General features: G+C 43.1%; 1 long non-coding RNA gene across 1 annotated transcript in view; it reads left to right on the top strand.

Annotated features, from left to right (window-relative positions):
* The window catches only part of LOC126251444 (uncharacterized), a 313933-nt gene that overhangs the window by 139511 nt on the left and 156394 nt on the right, over window positions 1-18028 (top strand). The window contains exon 2 of the long non-coding RNA XR_007545737.1: window positions 12932-12986. This is a non-coding gene — a long non-coding RNA (uncharacterized LOC126251444). The remainder of the gene's footprint in view (window positions 1-12931; window positions 12987-18028) is intronic.

The following is an 18028-nucleotide window of genomic DNA, read 5'->3' on the forward strand; positions in this document are numbered from 1 at the left end:
GTACAAAATTATTCGGAATGCACTGATGCACTTATATATTATTGTGATTCTAACAACAACTATTGGGATCGTTGTGTTATTAAGAAGTGCAGTCAATAGTGAGACTACATTTAACTGACAACAGTTTTATTGCTTTTGTCACTGTTAACATCATTACGACCTTCCTACCATCACCAGCATTACCATCACTTTTGTCGTTCAGTGCCACCATGTCTGAAAAGCCATTGCATTGTCAATAGAATAAAAGCATAACAAACTGTCAATTTTGCCACAAAGGACAGTATCACCAGCAGTGTTACTACCATCATCAGTAAAAGCACCACGATCATCATTTGTCATCACTGCCACCACCAGAAGTGTTAACAACAAAGTCACCTCTGGCACCACCATTGCTACCACTAGCAACACTCCAGCACTACCCCTTTCATCAGTAGCACCAGTAACACCATCTGTGGCTGTACCACTGTCATCACCATTAGCATCAGTAGTACCACAACTAGTGCCAGTGTTGCCACCACTAGCAGCAACATTGTCAGCACGAGCAGTGTTGCAAAACTGCCACTAGTAGCAGCATCACTGTTGTCACCAGTAGCACCACCAACAGTCCTGCGTGTGGCACCTCCACTATTACCACCATTAGTACCAACACTGCCTTTGCTAATAACACTGCCTCTGCTAACACAAACGATGCCTCCGCTAATACTAACACTGCTAGCACTAGTCACTAGCGCCAACACCAAAATTACGAGCACTAGATAGAACAATACAGCCCGTGGCTGCGCCGCGATCAACACAACTCGTGTCGATGCGATCAACACAACTAATGTCGATGCTGCCACTGCTAGACTAGCACCACTAGCGCTATCACTGCCAGCACTAGTACCACCTCTGTTGCTGCTGATAGCCCTAACAGAACCATTGCCGTTGCTGTTGCCATTTCTACCAACGCTACCACCATGTCGCCGCGACCGCATTGAACTGTCGCCTCGTTGTATACCGCAGCGCTGCAGGGTGTGGCAGTGGCGGCAGCGCTCCGGTATTTACGGAAGCGCGTGGTGGCGCATTCCAGCGGCAGACGGCTCACCGCAGGGGAACGCAGACGGACGGTTCCTGTCCGCCGGTGGCGCCTGTCGGCCCATTCGTCTCTCCATCGGACGCCTCCGCAGAGGGCCGCACTGTGGCTAAGATAAATGCCTTCTCTCTCACTTGTTCTCTTATTTTTCCCGAGCTTTTACACTTTTTCTGGACCAGTTATTTACATTTACCTGTCTGTTCGCTCTCCTGTGTTTCCTAATTTATCTTATTTGGTCAGCAAAACAACGTATACTTACATAGGTGACACTGTAGTTATACTGCGACAGGACGCTGTATAATGCTTTTTATAAAAAGAGCATTTTTCCTAGCATTAGGTAGTTTGAGCTACTGATGGCTCATCTTCGTGTGATTTGTATGTACAGGCACTTCACAAGTGCAGCTAGTAGCAGGGATTCTAGCGACGCTATGTATTTCCTGAAGTTGAAGGTCTAAATTCAGCACTTTAAAGCGACCCATACACGCCAGCGTGGAAGACACAGTACTGAGATGCACTTAGTTTAACTTAAGCGTAAGGTGCGTCTTTGCTGTCTCTTCCACGTTGGTGTGTAATGGTTCGCTTTAAAGTGCTGTACTTAGAACTCCAACCTCAGGAAATTCTTAACGTCGCCGCTATCACAGCTACGAGAATTGCATCTGTTATGTCCCTCTACATAACACCCATATGAAGATGAGACTACATTGGCTCGGAAACTACCTAACAGAGGGATAAATGTTTTGTTAAAAAGGAATATATCGAGACCGGTCCTTTGCATGTTGTGTAGTTTTTTTTTACAGCGCCTTTCATTGTTTGTTGTTATTGTGGTCTTCAGTCCCGAGACTGGTTTGATGCAGCTCCCCATGCTACTCTATCCTGTGCAAGCTTCTTCATCTCCTAGTACCTACTGCAACCGACATCCTTTTGAATCTGCTTAGTGTATTCATCTCTTGATCTCCCTCTACGATTTTTACCCTCCACGCTGCCCTCCAATACTAAATTGGGGATCCCTTGATGCCTTAGAACATGTCCTACCAACCGATCCCTTCTTCTAGTCAAGTTGTGCCACAAACTTCTCTTCTCCCCAATCATATTCAATACCTCCTCGTTAGTTATGTGATCTACCCATCTAATCTTAAGCATTCTTCTGTAGCACCACATTTCGAAAGCTTCTATTCTCTTCTTGTCCAAACTATTTATCGTCCATGTTTCACTTCCATTGTTTAGTTTACGTAATTTTCGTAAAGCCCTGGTAAAGATAACAGGCAAGTCACGAAACAGTGCGCAGAGAAAACTTTCCCTGCCTGTTAAGTAATTTTCATCTGCTCGGAGTCGTTGTCAGCAGTTGACAGTTGGATGAACTATAATTTTCTTTATGTATTATTTCGTTGATATTGTACGTCAAAATAGACATGAATCGACGGTGGCCTAAATGAAACATGTAGGATTGTCACTGGGTGTCTGAAACCATCCTCGACACTTCAAGTTATAGATCTTGCAGGCATAACTCCACTTGACATGCGACGGAGACTGCTGCATCGCCGGAGAAGTTCATGGTTCAAATCGCTCTGAGCACTATGGGACTTAACATCTGTGGTCATCAGTCCCCTAGAACTTAGAACTACTTAAACCTAACCAACCTAAGGACATCACACGCACCCATGCCCGAGGCAGGATTCGAACCTGCGACCGTAGCAGTCCCGCGGTTCCGGACTGCAGCGCCAGAACCGCTAGACCACCGCGGTCGGCGGAAATTACTCAACGGGCAGCGAGATCAAAGACAAACTTTAAGAGACGGGACATTCTAGAGGAGAAACCCACCTACAGTGGATGTACAGAACCTTAGACAATAGTTCGCATGGTGAAACGTCTTTTGTACCCCATTAAGTGTACACAATTGTAATTAGCTAGCTCTTGCGCCACTTCCAGCTGTAGCCTCATATTTTGTATTAATTTGTTCACATGTCGCCATAAAAAACAGCCTTAATTTTGTATTTATTTTTGTGTGAATATTTTTCTCTCGCGAAATTGCGAGGTATAATCATTTAACGCTTTTGTTTTGTATGTATTTTTTAACTATTTTCGGATGATTCCTTGTCTGAAATATAGATCTTTACATTTTTTTCGTGTGTTGAGCTGTTCAAGACGTAGTTATGATTTGTTATCGACTTGATTAGTCTAATGTGCCTTTCTGACGCGAATAAAGTAAGGCTTTGCTCAGTAGATGAAAGTAAATGGCGATATTCCAAGGCACTTTAGGTGACAGGTGTCGTCATATTCATCGTGGAGATTCGTTGCCCGTATCATCTATTTATGTCATGCTTACTAGAAACTAATTTCCAAGTAAAACCCGTGGCTCTACAGCCGTCTTCGTTAATACTATCTCCACCACTCCATACGTGGTTTGCGTGCAATGTACCTAGTTACGTTCAGCAGCTTCTGTAAGGCTAGAAAGGTCGAATGGGGAAGCCTGCAACATGCGTCCAACGGAGCCAAGGCCGTAAGCTGCGGGCGGCTCTTAAGGAGATAAGCGCGTCTTAGGCGCCTTGTGTGCGGTAGCCATAATTCCGTTTACCTACGGCGCCTCCCAGCAGAATCGCTGTGATAGCTGCGGTGTAGCCTCATCTGGCATCCGCTACGACCACACAGGCGAGCACCCATGTGCCGCGCATAAACACTCGTCTGTGTACAGGACTTCCGTGATCCGCGCGCACGGCTCTGTATGAGGAAGAAGAAATGCTAGTGGCACTGACTGCCGACAGGAAATGAAAGTAAATATCGCCCTTCAGGAACGTTAGATTTTTCGTTGATAAACACGGCACCAAAAATGAAACCACAGAAGCAGCTCTCTCTCTGCATGTCTATTCTGCAAAGCAGAGGGTGCTTTTTTATTGTTCTAAACTTAAATTGCTTCCTGTTCAGTTAAATAGAGGAACGCGCAAAGAATGTTTGGGGGTCCACCATTCTACGAAGCTTTATTAGTCTGATTTTATCTATTACGTAAATTGAGGGTGGAGGTGGGAGGGAGGAAAGGAAAGTGAAGGAATTATTGATGTCAGATGCATCGGGACTTCAAGCGGAATCAGTGGCGACGAGGGAAAACGTGTGTCAGTCTGGGATTCGAACCCGGTACCTCCTGATTACTAGGCAGTTGCGTCAACCACTGCGCCATCCGGACACTGTTCCTCGCAACTGCCTAATAAGCAGGAGGTAGCGGCTTCGAATCTCGGACCGGCACACATTTTTTACTTGTCGCCACTGATTCCGCATAAAGTCCCGATGCAGCTGACATCAATAGTTCCTTCCCTTACTTTTCCTTTCCTTTATTCCCCCCTGACCCTCAATTTACATAATATGTATCACAGTTGTGGATTCCGTGTGGTATCTGTTCTTTCCGACTTATGCGGATGCGTGGTGTCTGTTCTTTCGGAAAACTAATTTTATCTGTATGATTATCAGGCGCACCGTCTGGGATAGGGGAAGGCGAGCCTACCCCGGTTCCGATCCGACTCGCGGATTAACGACGGGGGCTGGTCAGCCGGCCTCTCTGGATGAGGTTTCTTGGCGATTTCTCGCATCCAACTACGTAAATAAAAGTCTGGTTCCCAAGTTCGCCTCAGATATACGCTTCCCAAACATTTAGAAAACGTTCTCACACTTGAACATGAGATTTACTGTAGAGGCAGACGGATGGGTAGCACAGTTTATGTCCCGAACGGAGGGGGGGCAGGTGGAGGAGGGTGGAGTAGGGAAGGCATCCGACCATCAATTATCACGCATAATTGCCACAACCCATATAACAACGCCGAGCCCGGAGAGAAATAGGAAAGGGCGAAAGAAGACTGAGAAGAAAATACATACAGGAGTTCCACAAAAATATGGAACACCGCGATAAATGCCTGCTTGAACATAGACAGATGCTAGCCAAGCCTGGACGTCACACTCTTGTATTTGACACGAACGAAGCCTGTGCAATGTTCTTTATACGGTGCAAATGTCAGTCTTTGTCGGAACGGTGATCTGTGTAATCGTGAGTGCATTATGTCGAAGGAAAGTGAATTCGAACGCGGGCAAAGTGTTGATTTTCGTATAGTGGGTGCCTCTGTAACCAAAGCAGCCGAAGTGTACGGTGTTTCAAGAGGCACTGATCGGAGATTTATACTGCATACAGGGAAAGCGGAAAAAGTCACTCACTGAGTCATAGCAGCACAAAAAAAAAAAAAAAAAAACACGAAAGGAAGTGCAGAAGCAGAGTACTGCAGGGCGAGCTGGAGTTCCGAAACCACTTATCAGTGATGAAAGTGTGTATAGAAATGAAATACGTGGTGCCGAAGCCATAAGGGCTGGACTATGGGGCAATGGAAGAAAATTTGGTCCGATAAGTCTTGCTTTACCTTGCTTCCAACTTATGCCCGAGTTTACGTCCCAAGAGTGAAACATTGCGGTGGTTCGGTGGTGATTTGGGCAGCCATATCGTGGTATTAACATGGGCTTCATGCTTACTCTGCAAGGTCGCGTTACTGACAAGGATTATGCGGCCTTTTGCCGATCAACTCCACCTTATGGTACAGTGTTTGTTCCCTAGTGGTGATACTATGTTCCAAGACGACAGCGTCTCTGTTCACACAGCTCACATCTTCCAGAACTGGTTTTTGTGAGCACGAGAACGAAGTGTCACGTCTGCCCAGGCCACCACGGTCACCAGATCGCAGTATTATTTAGCCTTTGTTCTCTATTTTAGAGAGAACGGTGCTTGATCGCTATCTACCTCTATCACCGTTAAGCGGAACTTGCCACTATTTTACTGAAAGAATGGTATAAGGTTCCCTTGAAAACCATACAGGACCCATACTTATCCATCCCGAAACGACTGGAGGCTGTTTTGAAAGCCAACAGGTTCTCTACACCGTGTTAGGCATGTAATGTGTTGTAGGTTTGGTGTTTTCGTATTTTTGTTACCCCTTGTAGGTGGCTGAAGAAAATCTATAGTTTAAGCCCCGAAAGTAGATGCTTAGAGTTTTGTAAGCAGGTTGTCGGGAGATCAATGACATCTTCCATGGAGTATTTACCAGTTAAAATTATTCATCAGTTCTGCTAGTCTCTTGCGATTCAAATAAGCCTCAGAGCATTCGCGCTGTCTCTCCTTGTGCACGCTCAGTATCTGTCTCTTATTCGATAAGATATAGATCCTACACACCTGTAGTGTATTCTAGTGTGGGCTATACAAATGTTCACGATATGTCTTGTAGCCAGACTGTAGTGTACCAGTACCCTACAAATAAGCCCAAGCCTGAAGTTCGCTTTACATACAAGTGAGTTTATGTGATCATCGCACTTCATACCTCCACTCTTTCTTACTCCTAGGTCTTCCTAGTGCACAAAAGGCTCTGATTCTGGGTGTGACTCATTAAGATTGTAGTGCTACGTTTTTACGTTTGTATACGTAACAGCTTTGAACTAGACTATCTTTTTCGATATCTAACTTCATTTTACTCCATTTTTATAGCATAAAACTTCATCATAGGTAATCATAGCATCCGTGAAAAGTCTGGTGAATAATACAGTGTCAAGTCACATTAATGTGATCATCTCTCAAAAGCCTGAAGAACAACCTTTTGCAGCGCGAACCGCTGTGTGACATGCAGAAAGAGTGTCGATGAGGTTCTTCAAGCAGCTGTGCCGACTACAGTGCCGTGGTCAGCTGCTCTAGGTGTCCCGGGTGAGGATCCATGGCGTGTACGGTCCTATCGAGATGGACCCACTGATTATCGATTGGGTTAAATTCGGGGAGTTTAGTGTCCAAGGTCAGGGATTTTCACCTGCCTCGAGTTGACTGGGTGTATGTGTTTTCCTCATCATTTCATCACCATCATGAAAGTGGCGAGACATTAGGCTGAGCGAAGGTTGGGAATTTGTATGGCCGCTGATAACCGCGCAGCTGAACGCCCCAAAAACCAATCATCATTATATAGTGCCCAAGGGAGTAAGGTAAACACATACTGTTGCTCTTAGAATCACGCGCGTAAACTGCAAGCTATGTGACACATTGCACTGTCCTGCTGGTGGATGCCATCGTTCCGAAGAAAGGGGTGAAGGTTTTCCCATACTTGTGTTTGACCCTTCGTACCTTCCAGAATGACGAGATCACACACGAAATTACACCAAAACCTTCCCCAGAACATAACGCTCTCTTCTCCGGCCTGGATCCTTGCGACGATTGTTGCAGAGTATTGCTCTCAGACGCTTCACGCTGCACGCGCATTCTGTTGTATGGAGTATAAAACGTGATTCATCTGAAAAGGCCACTTGTCGGCACTCATTGGACGTCCAGTTGCGGTATTTAGCGTGCAAACTCCAACCTTGTCGCCGATGAACAGCAGTCAGCATGAGTACATCGACCAGGTACCTGCTGTGGAGGTACGTTCCCTGAAGTTCGTCTGGGCCGTCAATAACAGTTGCCTCGACGCCGGTTTTGGATGGCATGACATACAAAACTCGTCACTATACGAAAATTACACACAATATAACACTTATCACCAACAATACCATTCACACGAAATGCTGCCCGACAAACACGATTAACGAACAATTAAAACCTTCACAATTGTACAAAATTGTCAAACCCGTATACGAGACATCAAAAATTAAATTCTGCAAAAATGCCATTGGAAGAATGACAAGACAACTACACATGTTCAATTACCAAATCTACACATGCAAAATAGACTACAATTACTAACTACAAATTACTACAACAATACTACTGTCTGCTATTTTTACTATCAAAAGAATTCCAAGGGACGATCCGAAGCAGCGGTCGCCACGTGCATGGGGGGCTTAATTAAAATGCAATAATTTTAGTAGCTGTGTATCCGGCTACGAAGTCTCGTAACCGGTTGGCTCTGACTAGTATTAGTACGCAATCTGCATAAAATAACAATAAAGAATGAAAGGAAATTTCCGTTAACACAATTGATTAATTAAGTCCCCTGCAACTATAAAAGCTACGAAACAACAAAGCACAAGTGTAACTGTTCTGTGTGTGGTAGTGTGATTCAACGTACTTGAATCAGGCACGGTTCTTCCTCAATACGACAAGAAATTTTAAACACCATTTACAGTGAACTAATTGAAAATCCAGAAATACTATAATTGCACATAGAAACCAGAATTACAAGTCTAATACATTAACACGAGCCAGATGCTTTGTTGACTGAACCTGTGACCAAGAGGCATTGTCATTAAGGAAATGTGAAATAACTTTTTTTGTTACCTCCATATATATTGACGAAAAATACACTGTGATCATTGCAACATCTTCCATCTATACATTACACCAACCGAACAGCATCTACTCTCTCGCCCAACAGAACAACTGCACACGACATCCTCTGAACTAGTACTGCTCTCGACATCCTCTGAACTAGTACTGCTCTCGACATCCTCTCAACAAGTACTGCCCACGGCAACCTCTGAACTACTACTGCCCAGTGGAGTCGGCTGAATAATAATCTTTGACGCAATCTCTGGCGCTGTGACTCAATGTTGCCACCTTTCAATAATTCCCCCTATATCCAGGAGAATGGGGTCCCGCAGGGCTCTGTATTGAGTGTATCTCTATTTTTAGTGGCCATTAACGGTCTAGCAGCAGCTGTAGGGCCGTCCGTCTCACCCTCTGTGTATGCAGACGACTTCTGCATTTCATACTGCTCCACCATTACTGGTGTCGTTGAATGGTGCCTACAGGGAGCCATCCACAAGGCGCAGCATGGGCTCTAGCCCACGTTCGGCCGCAAAGTCGTGTGTTATGCACTTCTGTCGGCGTCGTACCGTTCATCCGGAACCAGAACTTCACTTACTGACGATCCCCTCGCTGTAGTGGAGACACATCGATTTATAGGACTCGTTTTCGACGGCCAGTTGACTTGGCTTCCTCACCGACGTCAGCTTAAGCAGAAGTGCTGGCAGCACCTCAATGCCCTCCGCTGTCTGAGCAACACCAACTGAGGTGCAGATCGCTCTACGCTGCTGCAACTGTACAGAGCCCATGTTTAATCCCGCCTTGATTATGGGAGCCTGGTTTATGGCTCGGCGGCGCCGTCAGCGTTGTGTTTACTCGACCAGTGCACCATAGTGGCGTTCGACTAGCGACGGGAGCTTTTAGGGCGAGTCCGGTGACCAACGTCCTGGCAGAGGCCGGAATCCCTACACTGCAGGTCAGGCGTCACAACTGCCGGACAGTTACATTGCACACGTTCGTAGTTCTCCTGCGCATCCGAATTATTGTCTCCTTTTCCCACCCACGGCGGTTCATCTCCCCTATTGGCGGCCCAGGTCAGGGCTTACAATCTCATTTCGCGTCTGATCCCTTCTATCAGAACTGGAGTCCTTGCCTTTACTCGAGGTCCATCCGCATACACCTCCATGGTGTACACCTAGGCCGCGGCTTCACCTTGACCTTTCACATAGTCTAAGGACTCAGTTCACCCCGTGGCTGTCCGCTGTCACTTCCTCTCGATTCTTGTTATGTACCGAGGCCATGAAATGGTGTACACCGACGGCTCGATGGCTGATGGTCACGTCGGCTTCGCGTATGTCCATGGAGTATATACTGAACAGCATTCCTTGCCCGATGGCTGCAGTGTTTTCACTGCCGAGCTGGTGGCTATATCTCGTGCTCTTGAGCATATCCGTTCCTACCCTGGGGAGTCGTTTCTTCTTTGTATTGACTCCTTGAGCAACCTACGAGCTATCGACCAGTGCTACCCTCGTCATCCTTTCAAATGGCTCTGAGCACTATGGGACTCAACATCTTAGGTCATAAGTCCCCTAGAACTTAGAACTACTTAAACCTAACTAACCTAAGGACATCACACACATCCATGCCCGAGGCAGGATTCGAACCTGCGACCGTAGCAGTCCCGCGGTTCCGGACTGCAGTGCCAGAACCGCTAGACCACCGCGGCCGGCTCGTCATCCTTTGTTAGCGACCATCCAGGAGTGCACATCTATGCCGTAGAACGGTCCCGTCGTTCAGTGGTGTTTGTGTGGACCCCAGGACACGTCGGAATCCCAGGCAACCTGCCAGTATAAAAGGAGGCGGGGAATACTGTGTTGTCAGTAGAAAAGTAGAACAGCAGATTATGGCAGACGGCTTCATTTCAACCTTTAGAGGAAAACTGATGAACTGGTTACGATTTTCTCACACGTTCTGTAACGCCATTAGTAACGAAACGGTATTACGTAGCATACGGCCAGAAATGAGGACGAAAGGATAAGCGTTGACACAATATTAGGAAAAAATGTTATTGCCATACCAGAGAATGTTATGTTACAGATTTTCACATTAAATAAAGAATTTGGAAATTGTTTACTAAAAACCGGGAAAAGTGGCCTCAAATCGAATTAAAAACAAGCAACTTAATCGTGCTGAAACAAGGCGAATTTAGAAATGTCTCGTGAGCGCCTACTGGGTGTTACTATAATAATTAGACGGTACATTAGCTTGCCTTCTCAAAGCGGATGAGTGACGGTGAGTCCGACTCGTCTGCCACTGGTGCTTTCACATCTGACCTATTCCAGCGCCGGCCGTTAAGAAGATTACGACTGTCGCCAGTAATCCGTGCGGACCGCAGCTCAGAGGCTTCCTGCGGTCACCACTGTTGCTATTAGTTCTTCTCTGGAGGGCAACAAACACTTGACAACGTCACGTTTTCTGTCACGAGAGCGCAGCATTTCAGGGATAGCGGCTACATCATTTTTTGGTGTAGGATTTATCTTCGAGTGTAGCTATGTTTCTCGAAAGGAGAATCTTGAGAAGGAATCTGTGTTCATTTAAGGGGAGAGGCCTCATGTATAGATAAGGAAGACGCGATACTTGCGTACTGTAGTCATTGTATCACATATCAAAACTGTTCACACCTGTGCGGAACTTTGTAACGTTAAATATCCATTTGACTTTCTTTGAATCGTTGTCTGCATATATGTCGTCTAGTATCTAATAAAGCAATTTTAACGTAGTTACTCTGAGCTATTTCGTCGACTTTTATAGAAAGTCACGTTTTTGTGGGTATTTAGATTTACTGTTAGTTTCGTAGAAGAGATAGCAGTTATCCGTCCATAGTCACTTTTTACCTGTACCAAAGCTATTCGCATTAATTTCATCCTGGAATTAAATAAATTTAGTGGGTATTTCCAAAATTTATAATAGGATAGTTTGTGCTCAGCTTGTATATTTAATTGGAAGGTGTATTTATAATTTGTAATTGCAATTCACGGTGCCTACTTCAAGATCAAGTCACACAATAACCCAGGAAAGAAAATAGGAGTAATCCGGTCAATTACAGATCCCTATCATTAACGTCGATATGCAATGAGATTTTGGAACATACACAGTGCTCAAACATTATGAATCACCTCGAAGAGAACGACTTGTTGAAGAACAGCCAACACATATTAATAAAATATCGGTCTTGTGAAACTGAACTAGGTGTATATTCTCAGAAATTAATGATTGCTATCGACAGGGGATATCAAATTCATTCCATAGTTCTAGATTTCCAGCAGGCTTTTGACACCGTTCCTCACAAGGCACATTTGATCAAACTGCGTGAGTGTGGAGTATGGTCCCTGTTGTGTGACTGGATTCGTGATTTCCTGTCAGGAAGGTCACAATTCAAAATAATTGACGGAAAGTCATAGAGCAAAACAGAAGTAATGCCTGACGTGTTCCCTAAGGAAGTGTTGTAGGCCCTCTGTTGTTCCTGATTACTACAAAAACGATTTAAAAGACAATCTGAGCAGTCCTCGTAAATTGTTTGCAGATGATTCTGTCATTTACTGTCATATGAAGACATCAGATTACCAAAACAAATTGCAAAATGGTTAAGACAAGATATCCGTTAGGTGCACAACGTGGCAAACTGATTCTAAACCATGAGAAGTGAGCCCTAAAAAGAATCTGCTAAATTTCACTTGTACGACAAATCACACACATCTGAATGCTGTAAACTCAGCTAAATACTTAGGGATTACAGTTATTAATAACTTAAATTGGAACGATCACGTGGTCAAAGCAAACCAAAGACTGCGGTTTATTGACAGAAAACTTAGAAAATGCAACGGATCTACCGGAGAGACTGCTTACACTACGCTTGTCCGCCATTTTCTGGAGTATTGCTGTGCGGTGTGGGATCCGCATTAGATAGGATTGACGGAGGACATCAAAAAAGTTGAAAAAGAACAGCTCATTTTGTATCATCGCGAAATAGTGGAGAGATTGCCACGGATGTAAATTACGACATGAGTTGGCAGTCATTAAAACAAAGGCGTTTTTCAATGCGGCGGGATCTTCTCATGAAATTTCAATCACTGGCTTTCTCATCAGAATGTGAAATTATTTTGTTGGTGCCTACCTACCTAGGGAGAGATGATCATCATAATAAAATAAGAGAAATCAGACATCTCACGGAAAGATCTAAGTGTTCGTTTTCCTCGCGCGCTGTTCAAGAGTGCACTTAAAGGTTGTTCCATAACTGTCCGTCAGGCACTTGATTGTGAATTTCAGAGTAATCATGTAGCTGTAGGTGTTTGTCAGGACATATTATTTCGACGAACGCTATTCTTTTTTTTTTTTTTTTTCCTCAGATCTTCTCCTTTCGCTTCGTATTTCATCGAATATGATTGTTTCGTCTTTGATGAATTTGTTCGATTGTAAGCGTTACAGACTGCGTTTTGACTCATTGTTCTTTGAATCTTCATTTTCATATTGAAATTCAGGCGGTTATATTTAATTACGAGTGTTTCTAACTAAATTAATTTGTTGAAATTAATTGCACTTAACTGTTTTTCTTTCCTTTACAGGTATGTTCGTACACTAAGTAAACAATGTCAAAGGACGCGGACTCAGCTGTGCCTGGTATGTGTTTCTTATATTTGTGTATAATCTGTTGATAATATTTTACTTTCTGTAGGATGTGTAGAGTATTTGTATATGGCACTTTTCTTTCATTTCAAGTTAGAAGTATGTGGCAAATCAATTTCTCATTTCATGGCTATAAAATACTGATTTTCTCGCAATAAGGAAGTTGCATTTTCTTTTTGTATTTATTTTCTGTGTGGCTTTTACATGGCTTAAACATTTTTGAATTTACTGAGCACCCTTCAAATTAATACACAGCAAAATTCGTTTTTTCTAATTTCATATTTCCGCTTGATAGAATTTAGTGACTTAGCCATATACTTGTTAAGGAAATCATCTCATTGTTAACTTATTTCCTTCTCATTGAATCAATACTTTTTATGAGCGTAAATCATTTTGCTATATCACTTTGTTTTATCTTTGTTAAATCTGAATGACTCGAACCAATTCCGGCGAAAGGTGGTGTAACTTTTAAATGATTACCATTGATATAGGGCGCATTGTTGGCTCAGTGCATTGACATCGCGTTACCTAAGAACTCACAAGCAGGAAGATCGAAACCTGTTTAGTTCTAAGCTTATTTCTTCCACGTGGCGAACATGAAGCTTTGGCACCGCCCTGCGCTTGTGGGATGAGGAGGGGTGGGAGGAGCGTCACATGGCGACTAGTATTCCACTTCAAGCCGTAAGAGGAGTTCTTAGACATCCACTAAAGCAGTAAGGTGTTGGAATGCACCATCCACCCACTTTACTATTACAATATTAACGACTTTTAATGAAGTACTGAGTGATGTTCTCCACACTCACTCCAACAGATCAACAGATATTTCACATTTCTCTTGGATGTCACAAACTACGTTCTCCATTACATAAAGTCATATGATAGCGAGGTTAACATGTTTCTGTAGACGAAACATTCAGTTACCACTTTAAGTTGGAAACCTTCAACGCAGTTGGCGCACACCCTATATTTTGGTACGTTTCATAAGGTAGATTGTTAAAAGTTAGCAATTAACCTTGAGTTGTGCTTACATTGTCATCGTATCGGTAGCATATTCCGGTACATAATTAGAAAAAACATCTTTGTAACTAATTTGGTTGGTTTAAATGTACGCCCATAGCACTTAAAGAAGTCAACAAAGAGGATGGGCTATTTTCTGGTTATAGTTATCGTGTGTTCAAAGGAAATAAATACTTGTAGAATAATGGTTCTCACGTTATAATAGGACCTGATTTCCTGTCGTAGTATGAGCAAGCAGAATGCGTGAACGGCAAAGCAGCAACGCATCCCGGAAACACTTCAAGTGTAATACACCCAGGACGACACAGTACTGTATTCTTCACTCTTCGTTTGTGGCTACACCCGCAGTGACACTCTCAATCACACGACTTCGTCTAGAGTGCCTCACCCTCTTATGCAGTATGTGGTGTCACCGCTAGACACCACACTTGCTAGGTGGTAACTTAAATCGGCCGCGGTCCTGTAGTACATGTCGGACCCGCGTGTCGCCACTGTGTATTCGCAAACGTAGCGCCACCACAGGGCAGGTCACAAGACACGGACTTGACCTAGCCCCAGTTGTACGGACGACATAGCTTGCGACAAGACGTATCACGTCTTCCTCTCATTTGCCGAGAGACAGATTAAATAGCCTTCAGCTAGTCCATCGCTACTACCTAGCAAGGCGCCATGTGTATCATTGCTAATTGCTTACTACTATGCAAGAGATGTATTTCAACAAGAACAAGACTACATTAAAGTTAAGTATATTAAAATCTCTCTTCTTTTCTTTATAGTTTTCATCCAGTCTCCTGTTTCAGAATTTACGCCCGTCTGCGTTAGTTTCGCGTGCACCTAGCCACTCATTGTGTCGAGACCTTAGGGAATCGACACAACACAGTATATTTATTTTTCGACTTTATCCAGACATAATTATGGCAACGAGAGCTTTTTTCTCAAGTTTCTGTATTTTTAATGATATTTATTCTTTGTATTATTCTGTTTTTGTCACTGGTGCAAATAAGCATCTTATAAACATTAGATTAGCCTTTGAAGGGATACTAATTTTATATTTTCTTGTCAGTCAGTGGATATACGGGGTGAAGCCGAATTCCAGCGTAAACATTTCGGTTATTCTGGGATATTTTCTGAGTATTTTGGTGTAAGGGATCCGTAGTCTCCAGATCTGCGTTACACTGAAAACATCTGTACATCAGATCTGTTATCGTCGATATGCCTGTTAGGAAAAAAGCATTTTCGATTTGGTGCTTGGTGTAGGCAACAATAACGCCCGTTTTATTCTTCGCCCTCAAGCTTGCCTTCAGTACTGCTCGGTTTTGTCCCGCCGGTGGTGATTTTTTACAGTTCTACGTTAACAGTGCTGTACAGAAATGTGGATAAGTTTCTTAGTGAAGAGTTGGTCGACATGCGCCTTGATTATTGGTTCAGTGAATGCTGTGGAAGAGTGGCACGACGACGCTAAGCCGAGTCGTTCCCGCAGCAACGGCAACCACATTGCTGTATTTTTGCATCTGTCTGAGGGTTGTTGCCTTACCGTTTCTTGTATTGTACGTGCTGGTGGTTACATATTACATGCTTTTTCACTGTTTTGAAGGTATTTTTGCAGAAACAAAGGAAATGAGGTAACAAACGGAATAAATCATAATTGTAATGTTACTATGTAGCCTTATAACAAAATTCTCAAAAAATATTCCTAAACAACCTCCTAAATTTTGTCTATGAACTTCGAGTTCACTTTGTGAAGTACAAGATGTGGCAAGAATACGTGGTGATTGAAACACTCTTCATTAATGTTGTTTATAGTGTTGCAAGATTCTCCATTTGTTCCGGTTTATCTGTTTTGTCATCTAATTTTGGTACTCTTTTTTTTCTTTCCGTGGACTCACTAATAATAATTTTTTTTTTTAAGTTCGTGTTTATGCAATACTTTTCTGAATTTCAGAACAACTTAAAACGCCAGGGAACGATAACATGGTTGTTTGAATGCCTGTACGTATAAGGAATTTTCATGGTGGTTACGGATATGAGTTGGTAACACAACCAGTCAGTTCTTGAGAATAATTGCGTTGACTGTTTACGTCAGACTACAGTTGCGCTTGTGGCTGGCTTTTGCCGTTAATCTGCTTGACACTTATTGGTACAATTGATTGGCTTCGTGATTACAACAGATTGTTTTCAATTGCTGACATCCGTAGTGATTAAACATTTATTGTATTATTTAATCGTTTCTCTTACTACACAGAACTTCCTCACATGAACATTAAAATCCCTAAAATGCACTTTCGAAAAAAATTGTTACGTCCATGTGTTATTTCTACCTTAGAAGGTGATCGGTTTGATCAGTAATGTGGGGTAGGCGTAGGTAAAAGTGTACGAGAGAGAGAGAGAGAATACTTCCTCATCATCCTCTTCATTCTCGCCGCGTCGCAGCAACAATCACTATCCCTTCCTTCATGCATGTCATAGGCGGGGCTACAGGTCCAGACTGCAGCAGCCACAAACTATTGTTGCATATTGTCAGTATTTCCATTGTCCGTTCACCTGTAGAGAGAACGAGACGAATTTCCGATTCACTGATTTTCTTGGTAGAACAACTGATGAGTACACATTCTCGTATTTTCACCATCAGTATCAGACAAGGCAATTTACGTATCAGCATAGTAAAGTGGTTGTTTTAATTTGTTTTAGAATCAGTGAAAGTGTAAGTGGAGATTCGCGCAAGACTCCCCCAAAGAAACTGAAATGTAAACACACTGAAGCGTATCTGAAGATGGGAAAATGTTTCTTCGGTTAAACCGGGACCGAACGATTATCGGGCATTTTGTGTTTCATGCAGAAAGGATTTTACCATTTCTCACGAAAGACAAAACGACTTGCGTCAACACGCAGAATGTAAGGGACATGCATTAAAAGAAATATGTAGTGTTGAATCAAAGAAACTCCAGAATTGCTTCACAAGTAGAAAGAATACAGCGGAACATCAATGTCACTGGCTTTAGTGTATCATGCAGTGAAACACAGTCACAGTTACTGCAGTTTGGATAGCGGAAATTAGTTCGTTTCACACATTTTCGAAGATTCTGCTACGGCTTCGAATATTTCTTGCGGACGAACTAAAGGGGAAATTTCCAGAATGAGATTTTCACTCTGCAGCGGAGTGTGATACTGGCAGAAGTAAAGCTGTGAGGACCGGGCGTGAGTCGTGCTTCCGTAGCTCAGATGGTAGAGCACTTGCCCGCGAAAGGCAAAGGTCCCGAGTTCGAGTCTCGGTCGGGCACACAGTTTTAATCTGCTAGGAAGTTTCATAAAGGGGAAATGTTGGGGAAGAACGTACTGCCTCCTAAAACGGCTTTTTAGACGTTTTAAGAGGCTCAGAAAAACCTCAGTTTTTTTCATTGGCAACAGAAAGATGTTCCCCGTTTGCATTCGCTATTTTGACCTCCTAAAAGGAGTAAAAAACAAACTTTCGAGTTTCATTGAAAATCGATGGTCGGCAGTGAAAACATGGCAACTCCATCAGTCTGTGGGAACATCGTAATTCCAGTAACCAGTAACTCCATGATTAATTAAAGGTTAGAAAGTGCATCGATTTCAGTAATATATCAATAACTATACTTCTACTATATGGTTACACATGTAGCAACTTTATCTGTATCACTTTGTATTGTTTTTTTAAGAAACCAGTTTACTTAGCGTGTAAAATTTAAGTAATTGACGTTATGAGATTTTCATTGCCTACCATCGAAATACTGATGAAGCCTCTTCTGGAGCAACTGATTGCCTTTGTGAAGTTCAGATATCCACAAGTTGGGTGTAAATGAGGTTTCTTCGTACGGTGCTGATAATGCAAGCGTTAATTTTGGCACGAATAAATCCGTTGTTCAATCACTTCTCAATAAGAATAAAAATATTATAAAGGCGGACTGCACTAATCATGTACTCCCCAATGCAGTTAATCATGCAAGTGGTAAATTAATTATCGATGTGCAAAGCATAGTTCTAAAAATTTGTAATCATTT

The sequence above is a fragment of the Schistocerca nitens genome, chromosome 4 (genome assembly GCF_023898315.1).
Source record: "Schistocerca nitens isolate TAMUIC-IGC-003100 chromosome 4, iqSchNite1.1, whole genome shotgun sequence".
Taxonomy (NCBI): domain Eukaryota; kingdom Metazoa; phylum Arthropoda; class Insecta; order Orthoptera; family Acrididae; genus Schistocerca; species Schistocerca nitens.